Below are 10,135 nucleotides of genomic sequence, written 5' to 3' on the forward strand. Positions count from 1 at the left end.
GTTTCTCCACTTGAAAAGAAATTGTTAGCCATTCGACGTATTGCTTTCTTCGGATTGACAGTCGCATTATCTGGATAAGTTCCAATTTCTAGATACTTCTTTATGCCAAAATACCAAGGCCTTCTATCTGGTTCTGCTTTGACATGTGAAAAGTGAGTGGGTTGTTCCTTCAAATATATATCCACAGGGTCAATATAACTTGTATCTGGATGGTTGATCATTAAGGAGATAGTAGCAAGAGCGTCAGCAAATTCATTCTGCAACCTTCGGGTATGCCTACACTCGATCTTGCGAAACCTTTTACACAACCTTTGTACTAACTTTACATATGGGGAAATCTTCAAATTCTTCACGGCCCATTCCCCTGAACCTGATGAATCAGTAAATCCGAATCTCCGATTACTAGCAACTCTTGGATTTTCTTATTGATAGTCATCCTTAGACCCATGATGCATGCCTCATACTCAGCCATGTTGTTCGTTAAATGAAATCAGAGTTTGGCCGCCATAGGAAAATATTGGGCAGATTCTGATATTAGGACTGCTCTAATTTCATTTCCTTCATAATTCACTACCCTGTCAAAAAATACTCTCCAACCAGGGTATGCCTCAGAGATATCTTCATCTATAAATGATACCTCTTCATCAAGAAAATAAGTTTTGAGCAGCTCATATGCTTCGTCTACTAGATTTTCTACGAGATGATCCGCTAAAGCTTGTGCTTTTATTTCCTTTTGGGTCATATACACAATATCGAACTCACTTAATAACATTTGCCATTTTGCCAACTTCTCGGTGGGCATCGCTTTCTGAAAGATATACTTCAATGGATCTATCTTGGAAATGAGATATGTAATATATGAAGACAAGTATGTCTCAACTTTTGAGAAATCCAGGTTAAAGCACAACAAGTTTTCTCCAAAAGAGTGTAACGACCCTCGTATGGAGTAAACTTCTTGATTAAGTAGTACATTGATCATTCCTTCTTCCCAATATCATCATGTTGACCTAGCATGCATCCAAATGCATTATCGGAGACATACAGATATAGCAACAACGAAACTTCTTCCCTCGGAGAAACTAGTACCAGTAGATTAGATAAGTAACTTTTGATAGCATCGAAAGCTGTCTGACACTCTTCAGTGCATTTTGTCAATGCATCCTTTTTTAGCAGCTTAAAGATAGGCTCACAGATCAATGTGGACTGAGCTATGAATCGGTTGATGTAGTTCAATCTTTCCAAAAAGCTCATCATTTCCTTCTTGGTCTTTGGTGGAGGTAATTCTTGAATTGCCTTGATAGCGAGATCAAGCTCGATACCCTTTCTACGGACTATAAATCCCAATAAATTATTGGCTGGCACTCCAAAAGCATATTTAGCGGGATTTAATTTCAAGTTGTATTTGTGCAAACGATCAAAGAACTTTTTCAAATGAGTCAAATGATCCTCACTCTCATGGGATTTGATAATGACATCATCCACATACACTTCAATTTACTTGTGAATCATATCATGAAAAATGGTCATCATGGCTCTCATGTAAGTGGCCCCAGCATTCTTGAGACCAAATGGCATTACTCGATAATGATATACACCCCACGGTGTGATGAAAGCCATCTTTTCTACGTCTTCTTCATCTATTAGAATCTGGTGATAACCTGATAGCAATCCACGAATGACTACATCTTATGCTTGGCACAATTATCAATGAGAATATGGATATTTGGCAATGGAAAGTTATCTTTAGGGCTAGCTTTGTTTAGATCTCTATAATCAACACAGATTCTGATCTTGCCATCCTTTTTAGGGACTGGAACAATGTTGGCTAACCAAGTCGGATATTGTGTCACTTCCACAGCTCTGGATTGAATTTGCTTGGTAACCTCTTTTTTGATCCTCAAACTCAAATTTGGCTTGAATTTTTGAGTCTTTTGTTTTACTGGACTGCAATCCGAATTGATCGGCAATTTATGAGACACGATGTCTATACTCAAACCTGACACATCATCATAAGACCAAGCAAATATATCAATGTACTCTTTAAGAAAACTGGTGAGTTTCTTCCTCTAAGCTTTTGTTAAATGGACACTGATTCTGGTTTCCTTGATACACTCATCATCTCCCAGATTTACAAGCTCAGTTTCCTCTTGATTTGGCTTGTATTGCTCCTCAAATTATTTCAACCCCTCAGCGAGGTGTTCAGGTATCATAGCCTCTTTATCATAATCCTCGAACTCATCACTCTATATCTTATTTTGTTCATTTAGCTTGTGACATGACATAATATCGATAGGTTTTAAGTTATTTTTACTGAAATCATAAGCAAACAAAGTTAGATAAGTAAAATAGAGACCGATAAGCAAATAATAAGTAAATTTCACGATAAAGGAGGTCTTCATTTAAACCAAAATAAGTACAAATTTTGCCATGATTGTGGATCAATCTTCCTTTTTTCAAATATCACAAAGGTAATTTAAAGCATAACCAAATAGAAATAATATAAAGGGTGGGTCTCGGGCCTCCTCCGAACTACCACTAATTTAAAAGTAAGTAGATAATATGTATTTATCTACCAAGATGAGTGAGGGACTAAGAGCGGTATGGATGTCCAATTAGATAATTGCTCTTCTGGCTCAGCACCCCAGATGCCCGATATCCCTATTTCTTCCTCCAAGATTATGTCAACTTTCTCAAAAAGATTCCAGATTCCTTCCCCAAGACTGTCATCATTCACGTGTTCCCAAATAGGAAATAACAGATACAAGTGAGGTATTGGCCTAGCCAACACCCGAGCAACACTCCTTCTTGTCACATCTATCTCGTCATTTTCTGTGGGGATATATCCCAAACCATACTTCAATCCTCTATCAGGAATCTGAATAGGCTCTATGATTCCTTAGAAGTGCTTCCCTAATCCAAATCCTGGCTCAAAACTGCTTTAGAGCATGACAATGGCTATTATTTTATAAACAGAAGGCATAGGAAGTTGTGGGACCAAATCATCGCCAGTGGCATTTACCAGTTCCACTGTGTAGAAGTTGGTACCTCTAATAATATCATCAACAATTGGCGCGCAACCATTTAAATGCCTTCCCTCACCATAAATAACCACCTCATGGTCATTCTTTACGAACTTTATTATCTGATGGAGAGTAAAGGGTACGGCTCTGGCCATATGGATCCAGGGTCTTCCTAATAGTAGGTTATAGCTGGTGGTGATGTCCATCACTTGGCACTTTATAATGAAATCAGCAGGACCTACCTAAATACCCGAGTTTACATCTCCTAATGTATCTCTTTGACCCCCATCAAAAGCCCTCGCATTAACTTTATTCTGTCGGACTTTCCCCAAATCGAAGTTCAACTATTTGAGAGTCGACAAAGGACAAATGTTAAGACCCGATCCATCATCAATCAATACACGATTCATGATCTTATCCCGATACTTAATAGTGACATGAAGAGATTTGTTATGCATCACCCCTTCAAGAGATAATTCTTCATCGTTAAAACTGACGCGATGTCCTTGAATGACTTGACTTACCATGGCAACTAAGTTATCTCCATTTGTACCCATGGGTACGTACGTATCATCCAAATATTTCATCAAGGCATGTCTGTGCTATTGCGAGCTCATCAACAATGCCCACACTGAGATTTGGGCAGGTACTTTCTCCAAATGTTTCACTATAGAGTATTCTTTTGGCTGCATCTTCCACCAAAACTCTTTAGCCTCAGCTTTACTGATCGGTCTTTTTTATTGATCTTTCTCATGCCATTTGATCCAATTCTTCTAGGGTATAACACCTACCAGACCGTGTCATTCCCTGAGTTGCTGCAGTCTCAATCACGAACTTCTTTTGGTTAGGAATTTCTCTCGGCACCAAAGCAACAACTTTTTGAGGTGTCAAAACCATAAATTCTGATTTCTCACTTATGCTCAATGAAGCCATAACTTTTTCAAGACTGTTAGGATAGGCTAGGACTATAGCCTTTGCTAAACACCAATATTCTTCCATCTCAACCATATTGCTATCAACCCTACCATGATTCGGCAAAGGATTACTATTGATATTAGGAGCGGCGGTTTGGAGAGTGATAACCTTGCGATCAATCAAATCCTGAATCTTATGCTTCAAATTAACACAAATTTTAGTATCATGCTTGACAGTCTTGGAATGATACGCACATGTTCTGTCAGCTATGAAGAATTTAGAGTTTGTATCAGCAGGTTTAGGTGGAATGGGATGAATAATGCCTGCATCTCTCAATCTTTCGAACAGCTTAGTCCAACTTTCCACCAAAGGAGTAAAAGTCCTAGCAGGCTTATTTTCAAAATTAGGTTGAGAAATATTGTAGTTATTTTGCAGGGGTAGGGGTACATGACGATAATCAGATGATTTTGGTGGGAAGGTGTGGGAGTTTGGAACCTTGGATAAAGTTGAGTTTGATAATTTGGTTGTGGAGTCTGGTAGTTTGGCGGGGTACTTTGGTATTGTGGAGCTGGGTAATTAGAAAGTGAAGTTTGATAACTTTGAATCGGGACTTGGTAATTTGGGTATGGAGTTTGGTAACGGAAGGTGGGGTTTGGTAATTCGGCTGAGTGTAGTAAACTTGATATGAAATTTGTGGATCTCACAGATAGGTCTTGAAAGGTGTAGATTTTCCTAGCTTGCTGTTGGCGAATCTCATCCCTTTAGGCGTGTAGGAGATGATAGATACATCCTCTCTTTTCTTTTTAAATAGTCTCGAAGACCCAGTTGAGGAGGCTACATGGGCTACCTTTCCAGTCTTGAGCCCATCCTCGATAGTCTCACCTACCTTGACTATCTTGGAAAATTTTGCTCCAATGAGCAATATTAATATCTCATAATATTCGGGCTTCTGCATGCGTACAAATACTTCAACAATCTCTTTATCTATCATAGGAGGTCGAACTCTGGCGGCCTCTTTCCTCCTTCTGTATGCATACTCGCGATAGCTTTTCGTGGATTTCTTCTTGATTTTCTCTAAAGAATAGTGGTCTGGAATAATCTCCACATTGTAAGCAAACCTCTTGATAAAATCTTTGGCCAACGCATTCCAATTAGGCCATTGTTTCATTTCTTAGGAGGTGAACCATTCCAAGGCCTCCCCACTTAAACTTCGGCTAAAGAGCCATATTAGCAAAGCTTCGTTCTTCCCAACTCCTACTAGTTGATCAAAATATTCTCTCAGATGAGCCAAAGGATTTCTAGTTCCTCTAAAAGTGTCAAATTTTGGCACTTTGAACCCCTATAGAAGGTCCAAATTTGGGTGGATGTACAAATCTTCATAATTTAATCTTGCAACATCCGGCACGTAATGAAACTCCTTCACAACTTTCATGATCTCCTCTTTTATATTCAATTTAGTTGTCTGTTCCTTTGTCCTCCACTCTTTCTCCTATTCCTCATAATGATCAAGTTTGGAACCGTTGGCATAGGGTTTATTTAGAATTGGGATTTGGAAAGTTGTCTTTTGAGGTAAGGGTGGGATAATGTCAAAGTTTTGTGTATTTTAAGGGGTTTGGTAATTTTGGGGAAATGTCAGAGGGTTAGTATGTTGATTTTCGTAATGGGGAAAAGTTTGTGGATTGTTAATGTTTTGGCTTTGCGAGGGAGGAAAAACTTGCGGATTGGTATTTTGAGAAGGAAGAAGGTTTGAGGGTTGTTATTTTGTAGAGAAGGGAAGGTTTGAGGGTTGTATTTTCAGAGTAAAGTGGCATTTGGTAAGAAGCAGAAGCATGATGGGGATTTGAGGCAGTGAGATCAACAATGGAGGGATTTTGAGCAGGGCTTGAGGACGGGTTTTGCATGTGTTTCATACTCGAAATTGGAGAAGGGAAGTAGAGTGGAGGCCTTCCATCACCTTGAACCGGTGTGTTGACGGCGATAGCCAGATTTGACAATTCTTAATTTTTTTGTATTTCAATTCTCACATCGGCGATCTATTGCACCAATTGTGGAATCGGGTCACTCGGTTCAGCGATGACAGGGCATGTCACAATAATCTCTGTCAAACCAGTGTTCTTATTATTTCCAGTCATTTTCCTTTTCTCTACTAACAGATTTTGATCAGGGAAGGAATCTTTGGAAGTTTTTTATCTCGTGAAATAGGGATGCTCGGCTAGTTTGTCAACACAGATCAATTCTAAATACCTGGATAAGAGAAGAACAACTCAAAAACAAATATGTTATTCTTTGTTCATAATATATAATGCAAAATATCACATATAACGAGACAAATAAACACATAAGACACATAAATAGTTATTTTGCATCCTAAACAAATATGTAACCCTTTTGTGTCAAGGGTAAGCCTGTCGAATTGAAGGATGTATATATTTTCTTAAGCCAATTCATTATCCTCAAAGTACTTTAAAACATTCAAAATGTTTAACAAATCTCAAAAATATGTACAGAAGCTTATAATGGAAATAACAAAACAAAGTACAAATAAAAGCAATCCCACGCAGGGGATGATAATAAACTTTGAGCTTCTTTTGATCCTTCACTAAGTTTGGTTCTCTTGACGATGCTGACTTCTTCCCATATGGCATATCTGTCTGCCCACAGATGATCTCTTGTTAACTGAACCCCTTCTTAATGCCTGAACCTTTCTATGGACTGGATCTGTTGCTCCATGCCATCATCTAACTCAGACATGCATTATCTCGCTCTTCGTAACTCTTTCTTTAGCTGTGCTATGACTTTGACATCTTTTGAATATCGGCGTTTATGATCCAATTCATTCTTTTCATACTTCTCTTGGAGCTGATGGAGTCAAATTTGATGTTTAGCATCAACATCTGCAACATGATAAGGGATATTTGGCCCTGGTTTGATGATTATGGTAAGGTTCTTCTTTATCCATTCCCTGTACTCCACAAAACACTCAGGTTGAAATCTATAAGGCAATGACTCACCCAACACCCTTCGAGTTTTCCATATTCTAAGTATTTGTTCAGCAAAAGAAACTTGGCCACTTTCGTGGTCCGTTGTAAACTTTCTCATGTTTGCGGTTTATGGAAGTTTCTGTTTTCCTCCTAGTTGTCTAAGGACTCGAGTGGGGGCATACAGTTGGGTTTCTCTTAATCCGATTAATATCAAGTAAGGGACCTTTTCCCCTCAAATCATTATGTACTCTGGTAGCACCATACTCTCGATTGACCATTGCATATTTTCTTCTCTTAATCCCTAAAGCCTTGGGTACCAGAATTGTTTACCTCCAGTTCTATGAAAATGATTACAATATAACCACCAACTGTGACCTTCAAGTTCGTTTGGTCGTCTCAACGGATCTGGATGTTCTGGATCATGAGCATTGAGTTCTGGATCATGAGCATTAAGTGACATCCTTGAAAGAATCGTCCACCCTTTTTACATTTATCCAAAGCTCGATAAATGTTCGCAAGAATCATAGGTGCCAAAGTATAGTACTTGGTTGCGGAACTGTAGTTTACCCCATTGAAGATTGCATGAGTGACCATTACTACACTTGGATTGATAGTATAGTTTGGGCCTTGGGGAAATATCATTGTCCCAAGTAGGCATATTGTAAACGCAAGGGAACATGTTTTCTTCTATTTTTCCTTTGAGATAAATTCATCCTGATACTTTTCAAAATCTCTTGCTCGTCCAAATCGAGTGTAAAGTTTTTGAAGTGGAATGTTCGGTCTGGGAAGCCTGTCCATCCATGTAGCTTTGACAAGTGAAAGTTCTTCCTTGATCTTGTTAAAATCCCATATTTTGGGAATAAGCAGTTCACTATCAGGCTTACGCTTCTGTTTGTTACACATGCCTTGTAACACCCCGGAATATTTTACACAAAAACTCGAACATTTCTTCACGTGTATGTAAACTCAAACCGAAGGACTTGTAATTTTATATATGAGTTAAGATTAATTACCAAGCATTTGGAGTGTGTTAGATGTGTTCATGGATCTCTAACACCAAGTCGAGTCCAAAGAATTCCAATCGATTAAGTTTCCGGATGAGTTAGTATAAGGGTCAACTTCAAATGACCATATCTTTTTGAATATAACGAATTGGTTGTCCCACAACCTACCAAATTAAAGTTCTTTGAGTCTTATTTCCAAAGCCACCAAGATTGCAATTTTTAGAGTTCAGATTCAAAAGTTATGACCCTTTTACTACAGACTAGTACTGCAGGAATTTCAGGTCTAGACTCTAACTCCAAAAAATTTAGGCTTGGCGCTGCAAGGGCGCGATGCACCACTATAGCACCAGAAAATAGCCTCAGTAGTTTGGTCCTTGGCGCAATGCGCCACTATTAGGTTGCAGGGTTTTTAAGCCTATTTTGACTTGGCGCTGCAGTGGCGCGGCGTGCCACTATAGCGCTAGCAAGATTTTTGCCTAGTTTTTCAGATTTTGAAGAGGGGTAACTTGGACATTTTTCCTAAATATATATACCCTAACTTGGAACATTTTGGGATCATGTTTCATTCTTCTCACCTCCCAAAAACCCTAATCTTCATCCCCTCTTCTCTCCCAAACATCTCCAACAAGATTTGCCCTCAAAAAACTCAAGGATTCAAGATCTTCAAGTCAAGTCTTAGTTTTCGGTGAGATGATCTTCAAGCAAGGTATGTAAGGCTAACCTAAAAGCAACATATGCCCATAGATGTGTTGGATAGAAGTTGTGAAAGATTTGAACCTTCTATGAAGGTTTTCTTGAAATTTCCTAAACTATAGAATATTTCTAAAATGTGTAAATGATGTTCTTGAGTTGACTTTGTTGAGAGTATGGATTCATGTATTCATTCACATGAACCCAAGATGAAATTTTTTTTTGGTCATAATTTATCTTGAGGATGAGATTGATGGTTTTTATATATAATAAAAACAATATTATTTTCATAGTAAAATGAGATATTCTTTTACATGAGTTTGATGAAATTGATTGTGAGTTATATGAGAATTGGGATGGTTATGAATGTGAATGGCATAAAAAGAAATGAAACATTAGTAGAGCTAGAATGTCCTTTTGTCTTTATAAATTAAACATAAAATTAAATAAGGATCTTGGAGTAGATGTGATGATGATGTTTGATGATGGTGTGAATGATGATATTTGATGATGATGTGATGATGATGTTTGATGATGATGTGAATGATGATATTTGACGATGATGTGAATGAAGAGGTTATATTGATGAGGATGTTGTGTGATGAAGTGGATTGGAGTCTAATGTGATTATGTGATATGTGATTTGTATAATTTGATTAGATTGGAGTCTTATGAACATTTTGAGAATAAATGATCTTTTGAGAAGGAGTTTTAAATAAATGATTTGTGAACATTTTTGCATAAACTATTTATACACTATTTTGAGTTTAAAGAGTGATTATTTTCATCTTTGATTTAGAAAGAGTTTAATCATAAATGGAGTTTGAAAAAGTCTCTTAAATTCTCATTTTTGAACATGAGTATTTTGAGTATAAATGAGTTGAGCATTTTTACTTTAAAATGTCGATTTTTGAGATTGAGTTGAGATTGTATCAATTTTAAAGAGAAGAGTTTGATGATTTGAGATGAGTCGATTTGAAAGAAGGTCCAATGAGGCTAGATTTGATTTGAGTTTTGAAAAGAGTCCAATGAGACTAAATGAGTTGATTTGAAAGAGTCCAATGAGACTAAATGAGTATTTTGAGTATTTTACTCACTTGATAGATATGAGCATATTGAGTCTTGGGAGGAGTATCGAGCACCAAATTAGGTAAGAGTATAGTCCATACTCGAACCAATAAACTAGGTCGCCAAACATAGGAGAGGATTGAACCGTTAAAGTCGGATGTTTCCTAAATTACTGTCCTGACATGATAGGACTTGATTGGTTATAGATTTATGATTATTGATTCGTTCTTACCCTGGAAAGGTATGAACGGACGTGGCAACAACGTCAGCTTGTTGTACTATCACTCGCTCATATGGTGATAGTTATCAGTTAGAGAAACTCCCAATTGAATGGATTGTGCTTGATATGATTAGTTTGATTGTGATTGTAGATGATTGAGTTGAATTGTAAAACATTGCATAACTTAATTTGCATATCTATTGAATTGAGGCCTTTAAATTTATGGTGGAGTTGATT

This window comes from Solanum dulcamara, chromosome 6, assembly GCF_947179165.1.
Source record: "Solanum dulcamara chromosome 6, daSolDulc1.2, whole genome shotgun sequence".
Lineage (NCBI taxonomy): Eukaryota > Viridiplantae > Streptophyta > Magnoliopsida > Solanales > Solanaceae > Solanum > Solanum dulcamara.